The sequence below is a fragment of the Hemicordylus capensis genome, chromosome 1 (genome assembly GCF_027244095.1).
Source record: "Hemicordylus capensis ecotype Gifberg chromosome 1, rHemCap1.1.pri, whole genome shotgun sequence".
NCBI classification, from domain to species: domain Eukaryota; kingdom Metazoa; phylum Chordata; class Lepidosauria; order Squamata; family Cordylidae; genus Hemicordylus; species Hemicordylus capensis.
The window spans coordinates 185233806-185256871 of NC_069657.1; the positions used below are offsets into that span (position 1 = coordinate 185233806).

At 39.5% G+C, this 23066-nt stretch overlaps 1 long non-coding RNA gene across 2 annotated transcripts in view; it reads right to left on the reverse strand.

The window, feature by feature from the left end:
* LOC128341457 (uncharacterized) overlaps positions 1-23066 on the reverse strand; it is a 196953-nt gene that overhangs the window by 158115 nt on the left and 15772 nt on the right. Inside the window, exons 3-5 of one of the 2 annotated variants that reach the window (XR_008314420.1) lie at positions 21909-22037; positions 11788-11818; positions 10138-10263 (exon numbers count right to left, since the gene is read on the reverse strand). The exons of the other annotated variant lie outside the window; for it this stretch is intronic. This is a non-coding gene — a long non-coding RNA (uncharacterized LOC128341457). Of the gene's footprint in view, positions 1-10137; positions 10264-11787; positions 11819-21908; positions 22038-23066 lie in introns of those variants that run through there. 2 annotated transcript variants of the gene reach the window in all.

Here is a 23066-nt window from a genome sequence, read left to right on the forward strand (position 1 = left end):
AGGAAGAAGCCAGTGGGGGGAGGAGGAAGAAACCAACAGGCTGGGGAGAGAAAACAATGGCGGGCGGGCAAACGGCAGTAGCAGGTGGGGGCGGAAGCGACAGGTGGGCAGCTAAAGGTGCAGATACCCTGCACCCAGCCAGTATATAGTTAAACTGTGGAATTCACTTCCACAAGATGTGTTCATGGCCACTGGCTTAGACGCCTTCAAAAGGAGACTGGACACATTCATGGAGGATAGTTCTGTCCATAGCTAGGAACTTCAGAGGTAGCCATTTGCTAGAAAGAATAGGAGAAGAAGCTGCCCTAGTTGTGGCCTTCCTGGGAATATCTGGCTGGCCCCTAATGGAAATAGGATGCTAGACTAGTTGGCTCTTTGGCTGGATCCAGCAGGGCTCTCCTTATGCTCTTATCCCAGGTCCCGGGAATATTCTTAGGCCAGAATCCAATTGTCTGTAAAGACCCTAAATGCTTTATGCTATGCTAGAGACATCCCATTAAAAATGGTACATTACTTACATTACTTTAAAATGTTGGATATTAATTATTTTATAATAATATTACTCATTTTGCACCATCAATGTACATGATGTTTTAAAGTATAGTATTAAAAAGATAATCATGTTGGATTAAAATCAAGACCTTTTATAATCTTCAATAGTCTGCAGTTCATACAATAAGTTTGATGTTTCTAAAACAGAGAAAAATATATTCTTAGAAAACAGAGTAAAAAGATAAATATTGCAAGTTTAAGTGCAATCGTGGAAAATGCTCCTTATAAATAAGAAGAGAAAATGCAATCATTCCAGCTCTGAAGAGCAGTCAATTACAATAAATAGTGTATGACTGCATCTCTTGTGCTTTCTATGCAGTACACATACCAAAGCAGAACTACTGAATTGTTATAATTTGCATGGGAGAATTACAAATGAGACATAAAATATTCCTTTGAAATGCAAGTTATTTTTATTTTAGAATTATCATGATCAATGGTGATCCCCTGCATGCAAATTACCCACAAAGCCAATAATAAATCTTAGAATTTATACTCTTCAATTGCAAAGAGAAAGCAGCAAAGAGGCTGTCTCTTTTCCTCGGGGTTTGGGGGACTGGGATAAGATGATATTCCCCTGGCCCAATCCAGAATGTGTTTGTCATGACTAAAGCTGCAATTCTAAGCATGCCTACTTTAAAAATAATTGGGGCGTATCCAAGTTAGTCTTGCACTAACATAATGCTGTTGCACTAGAGTAAGGACATAGCACCTGGCCATTGTATGAAGAAGATTCACCTCTGTTACAACCTAGATCATGAGCTAGCACAACCTGTTTGAACGAGCCCATATATGCAGAATATGCATTTCAATAGTTTCTCTTCCTCTAACGATAGCACAGTTTTTCAGAGCACAACAATTGCACATAGTCCTTCAGCAAGGATGTTACTGAGGATGCTACTCATCAGATTCTTATTCATTTCCAATCATAATACAATTTACAATTTAAAACAAAATTAGCTGTGCAAAAATTAAAAGAAGTCCATTAGATTATTTTAAATTAATCTAAAGCATGCAAATCTTGCATCCTATGATGGGGTTTATTAGAAAGTGATTTATTAGCTTCTGTATAAAGTAGAAGAGGATTTCATTTTAGAGGGAAATCTTCAGGATTAGCAAGCTCCTGAGTAAACATGGTTGGTTAGGATCAAACTGGAAGTCCCAATGAGGTACTATTGACTATTTAACTGTGCACCTAATTGCTATTGATTTCAGTGAGACCTAGTCACAACTAGTTTTTACTGGAGTGTCCTTTAAATAAACCACTTGCTTTATACTATCCTATGTAGAGTCAACGAGACTATGCAGCATAATACTTTCAAAGCACAGCCAGGCAGCAAGTTCCAACGAAGGGCAAATCTGCTGGATTTCATGATCACAAAAGCCCCAATCAGAGTTTGTCTTTTTTTAAAGAAGTGCAGATGTCACCGTGCAGAGTGACACAAATGGGTCAGAAGTCCTTCCCCATCAGTCTTCAGTGCTCCTCACCACTCACACTTAGAGCATTATTTGTCTAAATAAGGAAGCACCTATGCCAGGAGGTATACTCTCAGTAGGGTCAAGGCATGAAGGTCATCCCAGCTGCTCAGCTAAAGCAAGTAGGTTCCTATATTGAGCAGCAGTGATATAGGGAAGTGCTGGAGGAGGATGGTCACTTTAGTGACAATGACAAAGGCATCATTTCATACTGTGTGAGAGAAGGCAATGGTAAACTACTCCTGTATTTTACCAGGAAAATCACATGGATAGACAAAATAGAATGATAGTCAATGTAGTGCCAGATGACAGGCCCTTCAGGTTGGATGGCACTCGACAGGTTACTGAGGAAGAGCTGAAGATCTTTCAGAGTACCAATGGTGTTTATGATGTGGTTAGGTTAAAGCCTTTTGGACGTCTAGCTGCTGATGTTGACATGCGGGAAAAGAAAATCCAAAGCTGCAAAGACAGAATTACAAAGGGAACGTGGAACATAAGAAACATGGATATGGGAAAGCTAGACATAGTGAAATGAAATGACTAGATTGACATCTTGGGAATCAGCAAATTAAAAAGGATTGGAATTTGACACTTTCAGTCAGAAAATCATACCATTTACTACTCAGGACATGAAAAGCAAAGAAGGAATGGTGTTGCTTTCATAGTCAAGAAGGATATAACAATGGCAGTACTTGGGTACAATATCATCAGTGACCGACTAATATCAATTAGATTTTGCGGACAACCTTTTAACATGACCATTTTCCAAATCTATGCCCCAACAACTCATGCAGAAGAAGAGGAAGTTAATGGGTTCAGTCTGAAATTGACAGAACAGGCAAGCAAGATGCACTGGTGGTGGTTGGAGACTGGAATGCCAAAGTTGGAAAAGGTAAAGAGGAAAACACGGTCAGACTGTATGGCCTAGGAAACAGAAATGAAGCAGGAGAACTTATTAGTTTCTACCAGTCCAATGATCTCTTTCATTGCTAACACGTTCCTCAAACAACCAAAGCAACAATATACGCATGGACACCACAAGATGGGGTACACAGAAATCAAACTGATTACATTATTGGAGAAAGGTGGAAGATCTCAGTTATAACAGCAAAGATGTGGCCAGGGGCTGATTGTGGAACAGATCACGAACTGTTCATGTGCAAGCTCCAAGTCAAGCTAAAGTGGAAAAACAAAGCTATCAAGTTTCCACGATATGATCTTGGGAATATACCATCAGGAACTGCTGTGAAGTTCTGAACCTCATTGATAGGTAACCAGAGGAACTGTGGAATAAAATCAAAGAAGTTTTCAGGGATGAATGCGAAAAGAGACTGCCAAAAACCAAGGAACAGAAGAAGGCAAAATAGATGTCAGAACAGAATTGGGAAACTGCCAAGAAGAGGAGAGAAGACAAAGTCAAGATAGATAAAGACCTCAGGAAGGAACTTAATAGGGAATTTCAGAAAGCTGTTAGAATAGACAAGGAGCAGTACTAAAAGGACATCTGTAAGGAACTTGAGGATGGAATTCGACACAGAAAAATGAGGAAAGTTTCTAAAAGATCTCAGAATTCCGGAGGACGTTCCAACCTCGAATTAGTATGTTAAAGGATGCCAAAAGACAGATAGTAACTGATTCAGAGAAGATCAAACAGAGATGGAAGGAGTATACTGAAAATCTGTACAGCAGGGATGTCAACATCCAAGATACTCTAGAAGATATTCTCTACTTGCACGTACTAGTACAGGAAGATGAAGTTAGATCAGCACTCCTGTCATTACTAAGTTGGAAGGCTACAGGAATTGATGGGATAGCTATAGAAACATGGCAGGCAACAGAAGAAGAATCAGTCAAAGCTATAAACAAACTATGCCAGCAAATCTGGAGAATGACACAGTGGCCAACAGACTAAAAGAGGTCAGTTTACATACCAGTATGAAAGAAAGTAGACTTAACAGATTGCACAAACCATCACACAATATTCTTAATTTCACATGCCAGCAAAATAATGCTCAGGATCATCCAATGCAGATTAGAGCCCTACGTGGAAAGGAAATGCCAGATGTTCAAGCTGGTTTCTGAAAAGGCTGAGGAACAAGAGATATCATTGCTGATGCACACTGGGTAACTGAGAAAGCCAAAGAATACCAAAAAGAAGTCAATAAAGCACATATTTACTACAGAAGAGCCTTCAATTGCGTCAACCATGTCAAGTTGTGGAATATCCTTAGGTAATGGGTGTCCCAGAACATCTCGTTCTCATGAGAAACCCATACACAGGACAGGAAACCACAGTCCAGCTGGAACATGGTGAAACAGAATGGTTCCAGACTGGCAAAGGAGGAAGACAAGGCTGTATACCTTCTCCTTATTTATTCAACGTATATGCTGAACATATATTGATGGAAGCTGGATTGGAAGAGGAGCGCTGTTTTAAAGCTGTAGGAAGAAACATCAATAACCTGCGCTACACTGATGACACCACTCTGATAGCTGAGAATGCAGATGATCTGCAAGCTCTTGTAATGAGTCAAGGAGCACAGTGAAAAAATGGGACTACAACTAAATGTAAAGAAGACTAAACTAACGTCAACAGGTACAGAAACCAGCCTCAGAATGGATAATGAAGATATTGAAGTGGTGAATAGCTTCTGCCTTTTAGAATCGACCATCAACAGTAAAAGATCCAGAAGTCAAGAATACGCCGCAGACTAGCACTTAGTAAGGCTGAAATGAAGGCCTTGGAAAGGATATTTATTATTATTATTATTTTGATTTCCATTTAGATGCCGTGACGTGTCTAAACCTACAACGAATCATTCAGACAATGGTTTTTCCCATGACACTCTATGGATGTGAAAGCTGGACTTTAAAGAAGCAGGATAGAAAAAGTATTGGTGTTTTTGAACTTTGGTACTGGAGAAGACGCTTGAGGATACCATAGACAGCCAGGAATAAACAAACAAATGGATCATAGAACAAATCAATCCAGAATTTTCACTCGAGGCACAAATGACCAGGTTCAACCTATAATACTTAGGACACATTATGTGAAGACCCAGTTTCCTTGAGAAGTCCATAATGCTGGGGAAAGTTGATGGAAAGAAGAAGAGGACGGTCAGCAGAAAGGTGGATGGACTCGACTATGACAGCAATGAATGCACCACTGAGAGACCTTTTAAAAAGGCCAAGCTGAAGACAGATCATCCTGGAGAGAATCTATCTATGTGGTCACTAAGAGTCGGCACTAACTTTACGGCACTTAAGCAATCGATCAATCTGTGATGGTGGATGATTCCATGTTTGTGAGACTGGGATGATCCAGCCTCATGAACAAGTAAGTGCCCACCATCATAGACAGCACACTTCCCTAGTCAAACTCTGCTCTAAATGTGAGTGGCGGGGAGTACAAATGACTGACAGGTCAGGGTGGGACTTCTGATCGATTTGTGCCACTATTCATGGTTACAGTGTTGTTGTTTTTAAATGTCTGAATGGGGCTAAAGTCTCAGGTCAACAACTGATTCTCAAGTGGTGGTCAGACAACCACTCTATATTGTGCATGAAAGTTGAATCCAGAATTTAGTAACTCTTGTTTACTGTAACTAAGAAGAGAGATATACTATGATACCATAAATATGAAGATGAATATAGAAGAGGCCATCTGACATACCTTAACACATATATGCACTGAGCATATCTACTTGGGAACAACTGTGAAAGCTAACTTTTATCACTTTAATCTTCTGTAGGGACAGGGGCGTATCTAGGATGCGGCAGGCAGGGCACATGCCCCGGGTGCCACCTGAAGGAGGGGCACCATTTTTAAAAATTTAAAAAAAAATTTAAATGGCCACCGAAAACAAAATGGCCACCACACATGCTCAAATGGCCTCTGTGAGGCGCTAGGCTATGCCAGGCCTCACAGAGGCCATTTGAGCATGTGCAGTGGCCATTTTGTTTTCAGTGGCCATTTTTAAAATATATATATTTTTAAAATGGCCACTGCACATTCTCAAATGGTCCCTGCGAGGCCCTAGAGGCCAGCAGGGGGAGGGGAAACCTTTGCAGACCCCCCCCCCACAGCCTTTAGGAAGCCCCCCAATGGGGCTACAGGTTAAAAATAATAATTTAATATAATACAAGTCACTGTACACATATTCAGTTTGGCACTATGTACAGAGAATCAGGGCTTGTGAATACTGAGCTGAAGCTTATGAGCTAGGATTGTATTCATTTGCTCTTACTTTGCTTCTTGTGATAAGTGAGTTATATGTGATGTCTTAATAATATGGCTATTAATGGTGAGTTTGTCTTTGAATCAGAGTGAAATCCTTAGTTTTAAGGCCCACTGGGAGTTTCTTGCTCTCTTTCTCTCATTGTAACTGTCTTTCTGAAATACTAGAATATATTCCAAGCAGTGACACATTTTACTCTGCATATCCTTTAATTATTTTCAGAGTATCTGGAGAAAGTCAAATTCTCCATTTATTTTTAAAACTTATGTAATAGTGATGCTACAATGCATAGTAGAGAATTAGACAGGCACTTCTGTCTAGTTTTCCAAGTAGACCTCCACATAGTATTTGGGTATTTCATAAGCCCCAGCATACTGAAATTTGTAGTTTTCCAGCATTTTTTGGCCTGGCTACATCCACTGCTAAATAGTTTTTGAAATATTAAAAGATTAACGAGCTTGACTTGTATTTTTCCGCTGATATTATGTTAAAGTTATCTGAAAGATGGGTGTCAGATGTGTGGACAGGGGGCGCAATTTCAGTGCTTGCCCAAGGCGCTGTTTTCCCTTGATACGCCTCTGTGTAGGGAAGTCACGTTTCCAGAAATGTTGGAGTCGTGGGGAAAGATGTGTTTGTTCTGGAAAGTGAAGAGTCTGGTGGGAAACTGAAAAAGTGGAGGGAATATATGAAATATATCAAACCTTACTCTGAGAACATGAAGCAAACAAATAGAAAGGCTTAGAAACAATATGTAGAACTCACCATAATCATGAAGAAACAGACGGCACTTTTTTTAAAGGCGAAAAGGATCAGAAAATAATCACCCCTATAAGAGCAGCAATCACATTTGGGTATCCATTTACACTTTATAATACTCGAATAGTTAAATGTTATTTCATCTTCATACATAGCAGGCACAGACTAAACTGCAGACAAAATGAGTCATTCTTATTTTATTTATTAGATCAAAACCAGTCTAAAAGATTCATAGTTCCTTATTATGAACTTTCATTTTGACCTTCATAGACTTCAGAAAACACAGTTTGCACAAACGGAAACAAATGTCTCAAGTCTTTCACATGTTATTTCGCTCCTTGATTGTGTATGTGTGTTTTTTATCGGTTTTATGCATCACTTGACCCATGCCACTCCAGATAATGTATGTATCAGGCCCAATACTATTTCAGCATCACAAACAATACCAGTTCAGCCAGGACTGCGTTCAGGCAGGATTAGCATGAGCTATTGTGTTCCCATTTTTAAAAAGAGCCCTTGGTATTTGTACCATTCCATCTACTCAAGTCACAAGAGAAAGACATTATAGATTCACTACCTACCACGCTACTATTTAACATTAACGCCACATGACAGTGTGCATGGTGCAGTGGGGCCTCTGGTTTCCTGCTGATAACAGAACTTCTGCTTTTAGAATTAGGATCTTGTGTTAGATTTGACAACTTAATTAAGCCACCTAAAACATGTCAAGCCACTGCCTGGAGAAGTCAACACTACAGTGCATTCACTTATTAAGAGAATACATCCAACCTATATAATTCTGGTGCATGAAATATTTTAGGCTTAATGTAATATTGGAGTTTGATTACTTTTCTTCAGCCACCACTATAGTATATGGATACTAGAACATTATTACTTTATGGGAACCTTTACCTGCACATTCTATCAACTAGTATTTTATTACTTTCTTGATTCATAATCTATTCCTGGAGCAATCACTAGCCTACCTCTGTTTGTTTTCATTGCCGTGGTTGCATATCAGATGGAAAGCTTTAAGGATTTTTCAGCAATAACTCCCAAATCTCTTTCCTGGTGAGGAAACTTGACCATTTTTCTATGTTGCAGGTAACTTTTCTTTTTTTAAATGGGAGGAAGCATTCACTTCTCCACAGGCTCATTTATTACGGAAATTAGCCACCTTGAATACAGCATATACAAACCCTTGAGTTCAAAAGACATTTATTATGGTTCAGTAATATTTGACACGCTTCCAAACAGGTATAACCCAAGAACCTTTCAATTTTATGTAATTATGTCATAGAAGTAATCATGTTGTCTGCAGGCCCACTGAGCTATCAATAAACCATTATTAGTGAATTCATAAGCTATAATAGTCACTGATATATTTTTTACACAATGACCCAGGTTTATTTTTACAAAATATACACCAATTTACTTTCAAGTTTTGAGCCTGTGTTTGTCCAAAACTATTTGGTTTCTAAATCTACCAAAAAAGAAAGAAAGAAAGAAAGTGGTCTGTTTGAGTAGAAACTTAAGCATCAATACACCTCTGGGTGTATGGACTGGAGCTCAGTGGCAGAGCATGTGCTTTGCATGCAGAAGCTCCCATTTGCAATCCCTGGCATCTCTGGGTAGGGCTGGGCAAAACTCCTGCCTGAAACCTTGGAGAGCTGACCAGTGGAGACAATAGAGTGCTAGATGGACTCGGGATTTGACTCAGTGCAGCTGCTTATGGCCGCTCAGTTTATATGAATAAACTGCTTTAAAGGATGGTGGTGCTATTGCAAAGCAAGTCAAGTCTGGCAGAGTTAAACATTCCTTCCATTCTGGCCTGCCCGGTTAGAGTCCATGGCATTGAGTTTATTTAGTACATGGCACAGTATGCTCCCAGTGCAGCACACTTGGAGAACCTAATTCACTGAAACACCACAGTGAACAGTAGTGCAGGGGCTAGAAATAAAAGCAGAAGGAAGTTGTTCAATTTTAAAAAGGGACAACCATGCAGCTTCAACTTTCCAATCCAAATAATAGGAGTACAGAATGGAAATCCCACATCACAGCGATAATTTGGGTTTAAGACCCAAATCCTCATTTATTTGGTATATAAAGTTTCTCCTTCTCTGGGTGAGGGAACCCAAATTCAAATTCCCCCTCAACTATAAAGCTCAGTTTGAATTTGGACCAGACCACAAACCTCTGTCTACACACACTCCTACACTTTGGATCAGTCACACACTCTCAGTCTAACATACTTTGCAGGGCTGTTGCAAGGGGGAAGAACCTGGTAATAACAAGCTGGTATGAGCTTGAGATCACTGGAGAAAGTAGTAGTGCTTATATTTTTATATCCAACCCTACTGTTCTTAATTATTGTTGACATCATAGCTATGACACTATTGTTCATTTTTCCTCTCTGTTAACAGATACTGACACTACCAGATTTCTTACATTGAGTTGTCTATTTCTGTGAACACCAAAACACCCAAATATCCCTATCCCACATTTTGTGATGCTACTAAAGTGAATGGGATAAAAGTAAAATGTAAAGTGCAGCCTAAGTATGTTGCCAAATAAGCAGAAGCTAATAACTCATTCCATGTTCACACAACTAAGATTTAGCAGCTGTGCCGCATGACAAAGTTATCAGTCACATTAAGCAATCTACCTTTGTATTTTAAAGAGACTAATAATTTCTATAGTCTACATGTAGGGAAATTACTCTCTTAAAAGATTAGTGGCCCAATCCTAACCATACTTGCTTCAAGATAAATTCCATAAAGAAATCCCATCCTGATAAATCCCATAAGGGCAACTTATTTCCAATTATGTATGCTTAGAAGTGCAGCCCAAAAGTACATTGCAACAGTTTGGTCAACAAAATGCTAAAGGCATCTCCTAGAAAGATGTCAGAACAAACAGATAATAACATCCAAACTTGCCCTGGCCTATTAAAAACAACAAAGCTAAAATGTTTATTTTCAAAGCAGGTGACATTTATTCAGTAACACTATATTACCATGCCTTGATTTTTATGCCAAATGGCTGATGGCTGTATAATTCAATGTGATGGATGTTGTTGTCAGTGTGCTGTTATTTGGTATGCTATGGTTGTAATGGGTCTTGAAACAGCTGTTCTTCCAGGTATGCGATTGCCCATGGTAGTCCAGTGAACATTACACAGAAGAACTGCATAGAAAACAGGCACATAGAGCAATGTGGTGGGGGGGAATCGCTCAAATGTCTAGAAGGGAAAAAATAGGGCACTGATACAACCCACCTTACTGTAATTTAAAGGAGCAGAAGTCTATTTAAATATTATTCACACAAAATAAGAACCATTACTAGACCTTAGGTAGTAATTTTTCTTAAAAAAAACAACCCAACACAATTCAAGCAAACTTGAACTTGGATTACTCCAAACCCTAGTATATTTTACAGTATCTTACGGCTGAGATATTTTCTGATTGACTGGATGACACAACAGGTTTAACTGACTCAGCCATCTAAGAAGGATGAAGTTTATTTAGAATGACAGTGAGCAACTGTCATTCTTGTTCAACAATGTCCTTTAGTCAAAGTTACACTGTCTGCCTCCATTTGGTACAGCAGAATAGAAAGTTAAAATGACCAATCAGTACCATGGACAGAGGACTTAAAGGAAACAGTGTGAGTTCTCCCCACAATTTTTCTTTTCTTTTTGGAAATAAAGCTTGTCTGGTTCCCTCAGTCCATACATCTTGCAGAGGGATTGCACTCTTAGGAGCAGTTGCAGCCTTCTAACATATTCCCAACAATAAAACTGCAACGGTTTGTGTGTTGGTTTTGGGGCTGGGAAGATGCAATTCTCCCTTTAGAGACTGCTTGCATTACTGTGTGACTGGTGTGTGGATGGAATACAGCTGCATGACTCTCAGGGACTTCTGGTGAACCTTGCCTGTGACATTACTTGCAGCTTTTTACTTATTTAATTTCTCTGATGGCTGTTCCTCATATGCCACTCTCACTATACTGGGGCACTCAGCTAAGCTTTTATTTTACAAAGTGGAAAACAGCAGCATGGTTTCCTCCCATGCCCTCATAGGCCTGTATTCACAGACAAAATCAGCTTACAGAACAGCAACTTTTCAAGACTGAGACACCGGACAGATGGATGTTAATGCATCGCATAGGGCATGTGATGCATCAAGCCAAACACAGCACTTTTAAGACACCTGGATGTCAGTGGGAGAAAGCTAAGCATGTGCTTGATTTAAACCCCACTTGTTTCAGAGTGTTTCTGGCTTGCACTAATTACTAGCCAAAAAGTTTTGATGGTTTGTTACTTCTGTAATCTAGTTTTGTTTCCCTCTCCATTCCCAGAATAGTCCACTCAAGGGGAAGAAGAAAAAACCCAAACCCAAATGGTTCCTCTTGAAATGGTAAAAGCAAATAACTAGCTTGTCTGACACCTCACCTGCCTAATGGAAGGGGTGGCTCCAGTTCCCCTGTTCCCACAATGTCTTAACACTTAAAAAAAAAACGATTTGGGGCATGCAAGCTTTTCCTCTCCAGTGTTTCAGCACTGATCTTCTAAGTTTTACAACAAAGAGGAGAGGTACAGGAGTTGAGCTATCCCCTGACAGCAAGGCTGTTTCTTCCACTATGGACATTTGACCATCACCACCCTACAACTCCTGCAAGTTCCTCATAGTGTATAAACACAAAATGTATGTGGGACAGGCTCCACCTGATTCAGGATGAGAAAGTCCTGAAGTCTCAAGCTCACCTCAATAACCATTTGGATATTGTTCCAATACCTGGAGAGAAAAACACATACAGTTTCACCACACCACCATCTTGGCTATAATACATATACATACATACATACTACTATGATGAATATTTATATACTTCTCTTCAACCAAAGTTCTCAAAGCAGTTTACACAAAAAAACAAAGTAATGCATAAATAATAATCATACACACACAAATAAGATACACAAACACACAAAGAGAGAGAGAAGGTGAAAGAGAAAAATAAAAGGTAACTGAAACGTGTATACGGCTTAAGCATTGGATAGCTGCTATTAAACTGCAGTACAGCAGCTTAATAAGATGCAAACAGATAAAGCTAACCATGAGAAGTGTGAAGTACCAGACACAGATCATCTTGTTACTTTCATGTCTAGCTTCTTTTTAAGAGAGTCCCAGAACTGAGAACAGTGCTATCATAAAAGCATCCTAATGTCTTCAGTACCAAGAAGAGAAGAGCCAAAACACAATGTTGCTTTGCACCTGCCAGACCACAACTGCAGGAAAAGTATGATTTAAAGCAACATTAAAAGATTCCAAACTTAATCAAAGGAGCCATCAGGTGCTTAGTCCCAAGGATCAAGTGCAAATGTCTCAAGGAGTCTCTAATTAGAGCTAGCTGGGTAGCCAAGTACTAGCTGGATTTGAAAGCTCGCCGATCACATCCCTATTTTTTTCCTCACCATGTTGTTTTTCAGGAATCTAATGGGAGGTATCACATCACTAAAAGCATGTTCACACTGCAATGCAAATTCATTCCCACTTGGGAGTGTGGCATCATTTTACATTCTTTGTGCAACTCAGTCAGTTATTTCTGTCTCAGACCCTTCTACCTCATCTGCAATATAGAAATAATATAGTGGTTGCAAGACCTTCTGAAATAAAATGAAGTATGTAAACGCTCCAAAGTGCAGCATTAAAATACTACTGATTATTAACCATCTACAGAGTTACCAGCATTATTGTATTTCCCATCAATATCATCAGCTTTAGCTTTCAAATGTGGAGGTTTTATATGTGCTGACTAGCTTTTTATCATCACTTTCTTCAAATACTGTATAATTAGTCACTATAGGCATGACCCACTCACCATGAAGCATATCTTTAGTCTCACTGATTTCAGTATGAGTGCTCAGTACCTGGCACTGTACAGCTAAAATCAGTGGATCTTAGAAATACACAACTTCAGCTCGACAACATCCTATAAGATTTGTAGCATTAAAGTGCTCTGAATGTAAGGTTTCCAAGCAGAAATTCTGAGGAAGGCAAGAACCCCAAACAAAAGGAAGACAAGAGCCAGGATGCTTAAACATATATAGAACAAACATTCTATTCCTAATTAGCTAATTTGCCTGGAGGTTCTCTCTCTCTTTATTAAAATAGATTTTTCAAGTTTTCATATTTGGGTAGGGTGCCCATTGCCCCACAGGGATCAGGATTTCATGTAAGTGAGAGAGTTCCAGGAAAATAATTTGTAATTTTTCTAACACTCCATTTGATTTGTGTTGTCAGTTTTGGCAAGCATCATAAGCCACAGGTTCTCTCTCTGCTGACACAATTTCAGCCATCATTTATCTTATCAGTCACATTTGATCTTTTATATTATCCCTTGCATGTAGCTTCAAACCTCTGTCTCAGATTAGTTCCTGTTGGAGATGAACTTCCAGTGCATCGACCTTTTGCACCAACTGTCCTAATGACCACTAGGGGCATTGGGAGTAGAGACAGTGAGTCAGGGTCTCCCTATCTGTCCCTACTCTATGACCCCTGAACTGACTCTGTAGCACTTCCTGTGCTGAGTCACATCCTTCCTTTCTTCCTAGAGAGCAGATGGAAACATCTCTCTCTCTCTCTCTCTCTCTCTCCTTACCTATCCACTATGTAGTCCTTTAGATTAGATATAGGTCCTCCCTGTCTAAGTGTATTTAACCAATAAATGTTTAGTCACACAAGAATCTCCATGTGTTTTCTCTAAATAGCTGTAACAACTAAACCATCCTCTGCTACCTGCTCTGTAACTGGAGTGTGTGCTCATTCCTTAGTGCTCTGCTGTTTTACCTATTGTGGGTAAAAATCAACAACCTCTAACAGTTCCTCCTTTTAACATCTTGATTCTGCCTAAAACAAAGCCAAAACACTACATACAAATGCTTTAAATTACCTTTCCTACAAGATTACTTTCCCCACTATATTAGCCAAAGACAGAGGGCACAGGGGTGTGCTGCTAAGTTGTTTAAAGGTAAGGTAAAGTGTGCCGTCAAGTCGATTTCAACTTCTGGCCCCCAAAATATAACTCTAGAAAAAACAGAGTCCCCTGTTAAAGAGGAGGTGAAGGAAAGAGCAGAAGCCTCTTTAAAAACTCTTTTGTTAAGACCTTTTCACTCCATCACCTGTAGGCACAGTCTGCCTGCATGTATGCTAATAGTGGGGAGGATAGATAGATAGATAGATAGATAGATAGATAGATAGATAGATAATGCAACCTGTCAACAGTGCTTCAGTTATGTGGTCACACCTCTACATTTTGCTATTAAAATCAGGCCATCATTTCCAGTCTACTATAAAAGCATAATCTGGACCTCTCTCAAATAGGTTTTGCATCTGAACAGAAATACCAGAGTTCCCAGAGAATTATAGAGCTAGCAAATTGCTATCACAGTACAGTTAATCTTTATGCACAAAGATTCCACAAGGAGTGGGATCACAATATTCTATGCACATTGAACGGCATGTGCAAGTAGTGCTTACATCAGTAACATCTATATCATCAACATAAGAACAGCCCTGCTGGATTGGGCCCAAGGCCCATCTAGTCCAGCATCTTGTTTCACACAGTGGCCCACCAGATGCCACTGGAAGCCACAGACAGGAGTTGAGGGCGTGCCCTCTCTCCTGCCATTACTCCCCTGCAACTGGTACTCAGAGGCATCCTGCCTTTGAGGCTGGAGGTGGTCCACAGCCACCTCCAGAATCAGACAGAATGTGAAGATGCATCACTTGCACATTATTCCCAAAGCGTACATAGGTGAGGCATGCTTGTGCTGGAATAGACAGAGGCCATTATTATTATTATTCCTAGTCCTATTATTCCATAGATTCAGTGGGCAGGATCCAGACCAAGTCCTTCAAACTAAGTCCAATTGAGATTAATAAGACCTGTTATTCATGACTAAGTGGTCTCATTTATTTCACATGGTGCTTAGTCATGACTAATTAGTCTGTATGCTGCCTCATGTAATGTGAGAAAAGTCTTTAAAAAACAGTCACTAGTCACATTCAACAGATTCAGTCCAATCTGCCCCAGAAAGGACATTTCTGTTTATTTAATAGTTCTGTGGGAAATAAAAACCCTTAACACTACCAGTGATATAACTGTATTTATTGATAAACTGTGTTCAGAGGAAAAGGTATCCTAAACAAGGACAGGAGAAACTAGGTAGAAAAGGTAACATGTAATCATACCATGTATCACATTATACTTAATCAGCTACTTTTGTACAGAGGGTTCACTTAAAAAAAAAATCCTAACTAAAAATGACAAAGGTAATAATGCTTTTCAGCATTTGCATAGCACTTTCAAATATTCAAAGCACTTCATATGAATAACCACTTTCTTGTAATCCTTTCAACAATGCTGTAAAGTAAGTAATTATTAGTATCCCCATTCTACAGTGAGAGACTGAGGCTGAGAGGGAGGAGCTTGCCTAAGGCCAACCCAGTTCATGGCAGAGGTGATATTTGAATAGAGGAAATTCCCAGTTCTCAGCTCTCTAAGCCACTGTGCTGCACCAGAACTTATTTTTGCTTGGTTTGTCGTTTATGTTAGGTTATATTAGTACTCTTTTTGTGTGCTATTCCCTCTGAGTTTTGATCTTAACTTTTAAATGTCAAGAAGGGCAACCTGAACGTGGTAGCTGGGCAAAAGCAGAGACAACCACATTGAAAAAAAGAGAGACCACACCAAAAAGATTGAAAGAAAATTCAAGAAAAAATGACCTTCTCCAATCCCCTTTGCTATTTCTGAGCAAAGAGTTTAACAAATGACTCTAGAGAATACACAATGTGTGTTTACAAGATAATGCAACCCTTGATGGTCTTCACCAGGGACTGCACCAACTTTATTTTATTTTATTTTATTTTATTGATTTTATTGATTTCATTTCTATAACACCCTTCCAAAAATGGCTCAGGGCGGTTTACACAGAGAAATAATAAATACATAAGATGGATCCCTGTCCCCAAACATTCCAGTACTGCAAATGGGTTCAGCTATTGTACATTCATTTTGGTATGTAGTCTATGATAGGCTATGAGACAATCATTGTGGTGATTCTGTCTGTGGATCTGGCAGAGACTGGCATCCCAAAGCAGGGGGAACACCACCACATACACTCACTTATGTTGCTGATGATGTAATTATTCTTGGGAATAATCAGCAAGCAGAGTTGTGCCTGGTATAAAGCAAAACTACTATGTGGTCAAGGTGAGCTTCTAATATCATCACCGGCATTACACTTGAACCAGAAGGCTAATTGCAAGTCATGCATTTATGTAGGACTTTTCTTTTGTGACAAGAAATGAACTGTTGAATAAAAAGAGAACGACAAACCCAAGGCAAACTTTCGATTTATCTGCAATAATTAAAACAAAAATTAAAAATAATGCACTGAAGAGCTTCCTTCTGAGCACCATAGATTTCCTTAAAGTGATTGATCTGAAGCTTTTGTCTGTGAGTCAAACTCAGCAGAGGGTTGCAGAAGCAGGAAAGAGATATTTCTGAGTCCGTTTGAAGAAATCTCATCCATGAAGAAACCAAATTACCATGGTAATTATCGTCTTACTTATAATTGTAAGTATATCCTTACATGGTTCATACAGCTCTCTTATTCTGAGAGCCTTAATCCTCCCTGGAAAGAGATTATCTTTTATGGAGTAGCTGAATTGAGCGTGCTCTTTCAACCAGGAAACTATGGTATATTTGGGCTCTGTGCGGGAACAAAGCTGTTTAACGCATATTTATACATTCCTTTTCTGGTTAAGCACAATGATCCATGAGACTCAGAAAAAGAATTCCAGAAAGCTATAGCCACATAATCAGCTAAGAAGACTCCTTGTGGCATTTTAACTTAAAACTTCCGCAAAAGAACTCCTAGGTCATGTCTTTCACAAATATTCCTGAGTCTCCCTGTCCACACCACTGTGATTAATGGATGGGTGCCCTTTTCCCCCCCACGCACTACCAGGCCACTGCACTCCTCTAAGAGAGGTTTCATATTTTTGTTTTCTGAAAACCGGGAAGCAGGTTTAAATCCTTTTTTAAAGTATCCAGAGGTCTTTCATAATGTCCCTACAGCTTAAACTAATCAGAGACCCATTGCTCAGAAATGCTAATTTTTGGAAATGTGCCTGCTTTGATTTCTCCATTTGTCTCCACTGCTTTCAGACTTCTCCCACCATCTCACAGATTGTGTAGCATCATCACAAGCAAATATGTCAGTTAACCTAGGCTAAGGGGAGTGGCCATAGCTCCTGCTTTGCAAACAGAACTAGTTTCTGGCATCTACAGATAGGGCTAGAAGAAAGACGTCCATGAAAAAACCTGGAGAGTCACTGCCAGTCACTGCAGCTAATACTAAACTAGGTGGATGAATGGTCTGACTCAGTATAGGGCAGCATGTCTGCATTAAAAACAACAGCAGCAACAATGCTGCTTTGAGGAACATGTAGACACCTCAGCTGTAAACTGCTGAGCAAAACTGAATGCATCCAAGAATCTTTGTGGGCAGAGATTCAGAGGTACAGCAAAGTTCTGTTAAGTTTTCACTCCTTTGAGGTGGGCCAAATTTTCTTCCAGCTGTTTAAGCTGCAAGAAAACCACACATAGAAGCAATCAATTCAAGAGGGACAGTAAATGCTGAGGTAAGAGAGATCTGGTCTTGGGGTAGTGAGCATGAATGGCTCCCTTTGCTAAACAGGGTCTGTCTTCATTTGCATTTGGATGGGTGACAACATGTGCACACTGTAAGGTAGGGGATGGGGTCATAGCTCACTGGTAGAGCAGAAGGTCCCAGGTTCACTCCCTGGCATTTCTAGGTTCACTCCCCGACATTTCTAGGTAGTGTAGTATAAACCAGGGATTCTCAACGTTGGATCCCCAGATGTTATTGGATTTCAGCTCCCATAATTCCCAGCTACAGTGGCCTTTGTCTGGGGATTATGGGAGTTGAAGTCCAATAACATCTGGGGAACCAACATTGAGAATCCCTGGTATAGACAGTGTACAGTCAGTGCAGACAATATAGAGCTAAATGGACCAATGGTCTGACTTGGTAAAAGGAAGCTTCCTATATTCCTATGGCACCTTTCTATATACAGTACTCACAGTGTTAATTCTCGTTTATCCCATATGTAGGCAAGCTGGAGGAAGATAATGTGCTTTTATGTACACACACACACACACACACTCTATATGGAAATGTGAACTAATACCATACGAAACCTCCTCCCTCCCTCTCTCCAAGTTTGTTATCAGTAGCAAATCTAAAGTCTTATTTCTATTCCTAGTCCAGATCCAGCTACTAATTAGCATTCTGTCTCGGAGTTAAATCCTCTAGCCTCACTCAAGTCAAGGGGAGTTTCATCGGAATAAGAACTGATTGACTTTAGCCCTCCAGGAGCTATTCTTTTCCATTAAAAACACCTAGCAAGTGATGCAGTGCTTGTGAGAATCCGGTGTCGTGCTGGTGCAGTAAGCGCACTGCTTTCCAGCAAGCCATATTCATGGCCTCTAATACCTTCACATATCATAATCATTTTGAAAGCTTCAACACATGTCTTCTAATGGTGTCACTCTATATAATGAGATATGCAAATTAGAGTGTTATAGAGAGTCTTAATTGCATTATATCATTCAGAGTTGTAAATGTTCAGCTAGTTACTGTCCAGGTAGAGCAATGAAAGGGGGGAGGGTGAAGAGAAGAAGAAGAAGCAGAAGTACAAGAAATATTCTTTTTTGCTGCCTGACCCCAAAATTAAATAGGCTTCCATTACTAATAGGCATATTAATATGCTCCTCAGACACAGTTGCAACAGTATGTAAACACAGAGGGCCTCAGGAGATGCATCCACTTTGGCTTAGAAATGCTTTCTGAACCCTGGCTTTAGTGTTTTGGGTTCCTCAGGCCCCATTTCATCTATGTTTTTTTTAAAAAAACTGATTGTAGGCCCCCGAGGAAGGAAGCTTAGATCAAATACAGTCTGGCAGGTAAAGGGCATGCTAGAAACTGCATAAGCATAGTCACTAACTAAGTGGGGATGGGGGAGAGAGATGTGTTCTCAGCATAAGAAACCCCTTCCTTGCCATGCAGGCAAAAGCCTTCACTAAAGACAATTTTTTTTCTCTCCCACCCAGTATATCTTGTATGAGCCCACTTTACTTTCTTTTAAAGATGTGAAAGTGAGCTGGTATAGAGTGCTTGCATAAAGTTTAGCAGTAGTAAACAAGTAACAGGTAAGCTGGAACCTTAAAGAGCTTCAGATTTTAAAATTCTTTATTGTATTTTCCAAATGTTACCAGGAAAACCAAGGCCAGGCATTTTTAGAGATGTGACAGGGCTCAAGCCTGCTTGGAAGCACTGCCATCTACCCTGGAAGGAAGCCACTCTATACATCCTCAGGATTACACCAGTATTATCATATCAGTTCAGAAGAGAAGTGTTCAAAAGTTGAAAGGAGGGATAATAAATTACCCTGCCTAGAGGAGGAAGAGGTGGCAACTATAGATAGAATCAGCAAGACCTGAAGATCTTTCTTACAGTGGTAAAACAAAAACACACAGACACACGTACCAAATTCCCACCACTGGAAGGAAGTTACTTAGTAACATAAGACACTTGCTCCAATACAATATGCAAGATATCACAACCTAGTTTCATCTAGCGCTGCTACCAACCACACTAGTTTTTTCTGTATTGCTGTAAAAGGAGGATCTGCAAAACGAACTGAAAAAGAATCTCAGCCCAAGGAGTCTAATATTCCCACCATCTTTCTTCCTTGTTGCTTGTGGAAGCAAGACATCAGACACAAGCAAGCCGGGCATTTTTATTGCATCCACGTAGTTACTTAGCAACTGCTTTTACCTCACCACCTCTCCAGATCTGTAGACCAGCAAAATGGTCCAAGAGCAGCAGCGCAAGGCCAAGCCAAGGCACTCTGTTTCTGCCCTCTGGATGCATTTAGCGAGATGAGAGGTTTGCCCACCAAGATCCCCAGGCCCTATGACAGGCCCTGCTAACTTGGCAAAGAGGCACCTTTTAATGTGGTGATTCTCTTTACTTAGCAGGGAGAGAGTAACTGGCCCTCTCCACCCCCAGCACAGGACCTCCAGTGACTGTGGCTGGTATTTATCTTGCGTTTCTTTTTAGACTGTGAGCTCTTTGGGGACAGAGATCCATCTTATTTATTTATTATTTCTCTGTGTAAACCACCCTGAGCCATTTTTGGAAGGGCGGTATAGAAATCAAATTATTTTTATTTATTATTATTAATAACAACAATAACAATGGAGGCCTGTTGTGCAGTTCTTGGTTGGATCACACTTTGTTTAGTTATTTCTAAACAAATATGTTAGTCAACTTCCTACTAAAAATACTCAACACAACTTTCACAATGAAGAGAGATAAACAGAAATATTTGATATAACAAGTACTCATGAACTGGTTTTTGGCATGAAAAATAAGCTCAAAGTGCAAAGTGCATAAATGAAAAACAAAATTATACAAAGAAAAGGAAAAACAAACACAAAGCCACCAATCAAAAATTAACAAACATTGTGAAGTTAAAAGCTAAAAGCTTGTGAGGAAAGGGTGATGATTCCAGGAATAAAGTTCCATCCTAGTTCCCAGAAGGTCCTTAGTTCAAGACCTAACACAGCTGGCTGTCTTGATCTTGTGTGTATATTATTTTCTTCTCCAGAACTGAATCCACTCAAGTCATGGATCTTTTTTTATTTTTTATTTCTAGATGGAAAAAATCTAGAATGATAGTGGTCATCTTCTTGGAGCATTTGTATATCTATCATGTTGTTCAGAAAATAGACATAGGATGGCAAAGAGAGCTAGAAAAGATTCATATTCTATCAACACTTCCAATACAGAAAATGCCATATCACTACATAGGAACTAGTAACTGGAAGCTTTCAATGTAAGGATTGGTATATATTGAAATATCATATTATGTTGTTAGCAGTACTTCTAACATTTGATAAAGAATAAGCTGAATACTAAAAATTTAACTCATAAGAACTATAAAATGGAAAGAAATATTGAGTTGATCAAAATATGAGGAAGATATTTCCACAAAACATACTTTCATAATCAGAGGGGATGTGTGGGTGTGTGAGAGAGATTATACAAAAAAAGCTGTACTCAGACTGAGTTATTCAGTATTCTTACCAACCCAGGCCACTTATGGAATTTACTTTCTCCGCTTTGCTCCTGAAGTTGTGAGGAGAAGGCTCAAAGATTCTACATATGAGAGATCTCACTTCTGTGTGGGAACTGAGTGGTTTTGCCCTGATTGGCTTTATGTCGCATACATGCACTGAAAGAGTCACTTGTGCATTTGTCACCCATAGGATGCAGTACAATGCAACTTCCTCCATGAAAAGGATATGCAAGTACATTCCCCATGCATGAAGTGGCTCCCATTCAAAAGGAAGAGTGTCCTAGAATGAAATGCATCCTCTAAAACCCACTCTGCTGCCTCAAGTGTGGTAAATCATTTATACTGGAAGTCAAGTCAGAGCTCATGTCTAGGAGACAACAGAACTATAACACTGTTGTAAAAACACACACCATTTTTCATCATAAGCTGCAGATATCAGAGCCACCAGAATAGGGTTGGGGATTAGATCAAGGCAGTATCATGTCTGTTTTGGTCCTTCAGCAGTAAGGGCTTGACTCAGTGGCTCCCATCCATACTTAAGGTCCAAAGACTTGTTTAAAGTATACCTGGACACTTGTGCATGCCCAGTGGAATTCTTCCTCTGAACTAACAAGTTCTTATGCTATATCACAGATAGCTTTTGAAAACTCACCTCATTCTCAAAAACAGTTTGCCATTAGGCTGGGAAGGCTTCCAATCAAGAAATCCAGGAATAAAGCACCCTTCGGCATGCAGAAATAACTTTAAAATTCTTAGCAGATATAAACCAGAAATCCTGGCACTGTAGTTCCACAAAGCAATGAAATAAAATGAAATGTGTTTAGGGGGGAAAACCTATAAAAAATGAACAACCACATTTCACCCAATTGTATTGTTGACTTGCACATACTAGTGATTTTTCACTCCCTTGGTATAGCCTCCCATTAGGAAAAAAAATTAACGTAGTGTCAAAATAAAAGAATATAAAGGCCCCTAAATCAAATTTACCAGGTTTGATGACATTGATGTATACTTTTTCTTCAGTTTGCAAGAACATCTTCTAGGAAATAAATCTTTAAAACACTAGCTATTTTTACACAATTTAACATGAATCTATCCTTACCATACCAACCAAGGAATACTTTTAACAAGTCATCATTTAGCCAAAATCAAATGTAAAAGCTATTTAACAACATATTTTGTTTCCTTTTCTCTAGGAACTTGTGCTTTGCATCTGTAGGGCAATGACTCAGTAATCAACCAGATCCTTTCCATCTCTGACTTCCATTAGCCTACAAATCATAACAAAAGTACCATTAGGCAAATCATAATTGTGGAGAAAGCCTTTGACACACAGGACTAACTATAATCATGATGCAGGGCAACCGCTAAAATTACAAAATAACAAAGCAATTGAAAATAAAGCAATCATTCTGCCACAACATTAACCTGCTATTAAATTTGGAAGAGAATGCAAGAAGACATTGAAACCAGTTAAGATAAGTGGATTTTACACACACATTCCCATCCTCCCCCAGTTTGGTAAAGCATTTCATCAGAAGTGCATTGGGAAACTATTACAAGCTTATACTTGGTGTTTCAGCCCATATCCTTGAATTAACAATTTCACAATAGGGATGTGCAATGCGATTCAATCTTGAATTGATTCGGGTCAAATGGGGGTGATTCAGGGATTCAACATCAAATTGCTCTCAAAATAGATGGCCTGATACGGAGTCAAGGAGAATCACCCCCAACTAGACGCAATTTGATTTGGGTGATTCAAGCACCATTTTTTCAGGGAGAGGTGGTCTACCAATTGGGGTTGGCA